At 39.2% G+C, this 5,397-nt stretch overlaps 1 pseudogene; it reads right to left on the reverse strand.

Annotated features, from left to right (window-relative positions):
• Nucleotides 1-368: 368 nt before the first annotated feature.
• On the reverse strand, nt 369-788 carry LOC101101158 (annotated as a pseudogene).
• Nucleotides 789-5,397: the final 4,609 nt, after the last annotated feature.

Genomic DNA, 5,397 nt, shown 5'->3' on the forward strand with positions numbered 1-5,397 from the left:
TTTTTACAGTAAACTTTATTTCCATTGACTTGTCACTTGACATAATTTCCAAGTATGTCTGTGCCCTAAGATGAGCCAAAGAACAGAAATCCTAAATCTCAAAAAATTTTTTTCATACTGTTCTGAGTAGGGCATTTTATCCCTTGGAACGTTACCTATAGATACAGAAAGAAGAGATAACATCGACACACAAGAATCCAACTGTGTGAAACTATAACAATATGCTTTTGGGTTATATACCACCCACCTCTTTAAGGTTGTAATGATAACGACTGATTTTTTTCTCCTGTAAAGTTCAAAGTTCAGTGTCATTTGTTTTGTTTTGTTTGTTTTTTAAGTAAAATATCAGAATATGTGAGAATGCTGCACTTACTTCTTTTAATACACTAAAAAGAGTGGAAGTTTTTAAATTCTTCATGACTCCAAGCTGGGACACGACTACTACTGATGGGATCTATTCAACACACTAATTCCAAGGTGAGGGACCATCAGCAAACTGGCACCCGCGACTAAGCCCGCAGACATACATTTTCCAGAGTGGTGGAATCTCATTCCCATAATGCCAGCTAAGGTGCCAGGTGTAGCTAGGAAAACCCAAATGTTCCTCAGATCCCGAGACAGCTGATAAGCACCCAGGTCTGCCAAACCACCAAAAAGAAGCCCGGCAGTCACTGAGGGGACGCTACCTTCTTTTGCATAGCCAATGATCCCACCAGAAGCAACCCGTGATGCGGCGCCAAAGCCAATCCAGTGCAAAAAGGCACTGGTGGGATGGAGTCCTTCTGCATTGTTCTCTGTCACTCTGACCAGGCAGCATACACCAGGTATGCGTCCAACAGCTTCCCGGAAGCTCTGCACTGGTCCACAGGGGTGCAGAAGCCCCGTGACTCCATTTTTTACGGAGGTAAGTGTTCTAGGATGATGAATTTGCCTAAAAACCCCATTTGAACTGCATCCCATAGATTCTGAAGTGTTTTTATTACATTTTTTTCTATATGACGCAATTTCATTTTTTATTTCCTCTTCAATCCAGACTTTAAGAAAATGTTATTACAAATTCCAGGTAAGAGGGTCTTTCTGTTGTCCAGTTTCATTGTATGGTGATTGCAGATGGTTGGACCTAAGATTCCTATTTATTTTTCATTTAGAATAGTTTCAAGATTTTCTGGTGGCCCAATATATGGCCAATTTTCCCAAATATTCCAAGGCGTATTCAAAAGTAATAAAGTACAGAATTACCTTATCAATTAGCTCTACCTTCTTATTTATGTTATTTCAATATTCAATATACTTAATTATTTTCATCCACCTGATCTGACATGGACCAAGAGAGGTGAATTCATGTCTCCCACTAGTGTTTTTATGTCTATTTCTGCTTTTATCACCTGTAATTTATGCTTTATGAATGTTTGGTGCACAGATATTCATAACTGTAATATGCCCATTGTGAGTTACATACTTCTGCACTATTAGGCTTTCTTTCTTAATACTGTTTGTCTGAAGTCCCTGGTTTATTTTTATTTTCTGGTCTACCCTTCTTAATTCTTTTCTTTTCAGACTTACTGAAGTACCTTGTTTTAGATGAGTCTGTGCCATAGAGCACAGAATTACGTTGTGTAATCCATCCAGGAACTTCATTACTTTTAAAAACTAAGGTAAGCCTAATTTAAAAAAAACAACTAGGTTAAGCCTTTAAAAAATAAAATAAAATTTTTAAAAAGCTAAGCCTTTTAACAGGTGACTTATTGATATAAAAGTTATGTTTCACCTTTGTTCCATCATATTATGGATTGCATTGTATCATTTTAAAGATATTCTTTCATTATAAACTCTATTTCCTTTGCTTTTTGTGTATTGTTTGTCTACTATTCAAGTTCTGTGTTTTTGCCTTTAGTTGTTACCTTTATAATAATTTTATATTAGACGTTTAATCATACACTTCTTTCAACTAAATCTCCAAGTTCCCTACTATAAATAATGATTAAAAATTAGGATGTTTCTTCTTCCTTTTCCCTCTCTACCCTTGTCTCTCTCACCTGACTTTAGTTACTAATAGTATTTACTTTTAATAAATTAAATGAGACCATCAACATATCCAGTTTCTGATCTCCTTTTTCCCTCACCTATCCAATTTTTGTTAGTTATATCATTTCTACATAATGAAGACGTATAACATTTATATTTCATTCTGACATCTCAATCTCCATATTTTTTTTCTACAGGTAAATATATTTAATATTTACTCCCAGTACTTTTGACACTGCTTACCTAGTTACTTCTTAGTTGGCCTAAATTCATTGTCTGATAATTTCTTCCAGAAGGACTCAATGGCATAATAGCCTCTGAGCTTTTGCATGGTCAGAACTGTTCACAGAAGAGACTTTATATATCAAATAAAATGTGGTTGGTTAAACAATCTTTGGCTTAAGTATCTTATTGTTTCTTGTATTGAATGTTAATAAGAAGAAATACAGGGCTAGTATTTTGTTCTAGGAATTTTTGTTTTGTTCCTGGCTGCTGCTGCAGTGGTGGCTCCTTCTTCGTTTTTAGAGTCCAAGTATAAGTCCTAGAGTTGACCATACTGGATCCATTTTCCTGGTTTGCCGGTACCCATTTTTAAAATGTTAAACTTGGGGTTCCTGGGTCGCTTAGTCAGTTAAGTGTCCGACTTCGGCTCAGGTCATGATCTCATGGTTTGTGGGTTCGGGCCCAGCGTCGGCTCTGTGCTGGCAGTGTGGAGCCTTCTTGGGATTCTCTCTCTCTCCCTCTCTCCCTGTCCCTCCCCTACTTGCGTGCTCTCTCTCTGTCTCCCTCTTCCTCTCTCAAAATAAATAAATAAACTTTTTAAAAAATGTGAAACTTTGCTCAAGCCCTATGATCTTAGAAAACAGCAAGTTTACAAAAATCCTCCCCCGCAACTCTTGGGTTCTAGGAAATTGCTTATGGGAAAGAACGGCCATTCCATGCATGACTTAGATATGACTCACAGATTCCTCCTTATCTACCTGTGACTGGGCAACACAGACCTCCAAAATTCCCATTCTTTGCTTCATAAATGATTAGCTGTACTGTTTTGTCCTCACTGATCAGTGATGAATAAAATACCTGCTAACCAAACTCTGGTTAATTCTCTCCTTCCCCCGGGTATCTGAACTTTGACCCACCTTCTGCCTAAGTCAGCACACAACCCCTCTTTAATGGCCTGCATGACAATAGAGTGAGTTCAGAGTAAAATATCCTGATTTATTGTCTGATCATAGACATTTCTGCTCCTTCGCAGAGAAACTTAAGTCTTGCTTTCATCCTAGATGCTACTTATGAAAATTTGCCTGGTTGTCATTTACATTCAAATCCTCAAACTCTCTGGAATTCGATTATGTCCCCTGGGATTAAAGACAGAAGCAGATGAAGGCTGGAGGAAGCATAGTGAAGAACTGAGGGCCCCTTTGCTGGGGTCCATCTTTATCCAGTTTCCTTGTGTACTCTCTACTCATTCTTTGCCATTCTCCCATTTCCTGAAAACTTTATCTCCCCTCAGTGGTAAGAAAACTGAATCTGACTGATTTCTGAATTTTTTATCTCAAACCTAAAACAAGATTTTTGAAAAGCAAAACTTTTTTCTTTCTCCAGCTTTACTGCATCATCCTCCTTTCCACTAATCAATACCAATGAGGAGGCACACCATGCTTGTGTGTGAGGTAACGAAGTAGGAAGTAGGAATGATGGGGAAAAGGACAGAATAGTATCCTCTGTGGCTGTGAGTAGGGAACTATTTTTATTCATATAATAGAAGTGTCTTGAGTCATCTGCAGTCACATCAAACAGATCTCAAGTGAGTCTAGGGAATGGTGTCTCCCGGCGACATCCTAGAACATCTCAAGGCCAAGTTTTATAGGCAGTAAGTTGTGGAGTGAACCCATCCCAGATCTTCTACTGAAAACATCTGGCCAAATGTTTACCAGTTATTTTCTTCCTGCCATTCTTTTTTATTTTCTTCAAATACCCAAGATACAGCTTACTAGCTATTCAGTTGTCCGTTAATAACTTATTTTCAACCCAGAATTGCATAGTTCTCTTCCTTTTATGATGGAAAATATTTATACCTCTCCAAGTCTCTGTTCCTTCATCTATAAAATGGGGATTATCATATGTCCTTCATAGGTGTCATATGTATGACCCTATCATGAGAATATGCTGAGATTGAAGATCTGATCCCATTGTGAAGATCAGAAATGACCATATTGATATCAGTTATAATTGTTTACAGTATATAGTAATTTTCATGTTATAGACATATTTGTAGGGGCACCTCACTGGCTCAGTTGGTTAAGCATCCAACTTCGGCTCAGGTCACGATCTCACGATTCATGAGTTCTAGCCCTGCATTGGGCTCTGTGCTGACAGCTCAGAGCCTGGAGCCTACTTCACATTCTGTATCTCCCTCTCTCTCTGCCCCTCCCCAGCTCGCACTGTCTCTCTCTCTCTCTCTCTCTCTCTCTCAAAAATAAGTAAACATTTTCAAAATGTTTTTAAAAAAAGAAAAGACATATTTGTAAATGAGTCTGAAGAAACCTACAAACCACAAAGAAAAACACTGGGAATGGTAGTTTTCCTGAAGCCCCTAAGACGTTGCCCTTCCTTCCCTGGAGCCATACACACCATATTCCTGGATTCTGTCTCAAACAGGTACTCATCTAGCCTCACTTTGCAATTCAGTTATCATTATAATAATATGATTAGGCTCAGCTGGCTGAGGTAGTTAGGGCTGCGACGTCTGTATTCAGCAAAGCAATACTATCAAATGACTGATAGCTCAGTGAGCAGCAGGGGCAAGGTTAGCATCTGTACTTTAGCCCTGCCCCCTAAAGTCTAACCCTCACTGGGAAATTCCTACTTCAGAGAGGGCCTGCTTCTGCTTGTTCTGGCCCTTCTGAAAGAATGATCGGGGAGTGGAGGGGTTATTTTGTTGTGGTTTCTGTACGTTTATTTTCAGTAGGAGCTGAGGAAAGGGGAAGGGAAGCCTGGAAACCAGCATGAGGTTTCTTTCTGATCCTGGGCGAGTGGACATCCTCATACCTGCATGGCTGTTTGATGTCCATCATCGTGGCGGGTCACTGACTCATTTGGCCCAACTGGCTGACAGAGCCCCGTGTTGTCAGGGAACCCAATTCAGGACCGTCTAGTCTGGGAGCAAAACAAAACACATCTTTGAGTCAAAGGACAGAAGGAGAGCTGCAGTTACCTGCTGATTTTTTTTTAATAAGGTTTTTCCTGCAAGCAGGTGGAAGGATATACCTTACAGGGCTCCTGTGATTGGCTCTCAGCCAGTTGCATGCATTTTTCACAGCTGGCATCAAGATAAACTAATTTTTTTACTAAATTGACCCCTATTACTTT

The sequence above is a fragment of the Felis catus genome, chromosome C2, assembly GCF_018350175.1.
Source record: "Felis catus isolate Fca126 chromosome C2, F.catus_Fca126_mat1.0, whole genome shotgun sequence".
NCBI lineage: Eukaryota > Metazoa > Chordata > Mammalia > Carnivora > Felidae > Felis > Felis catus.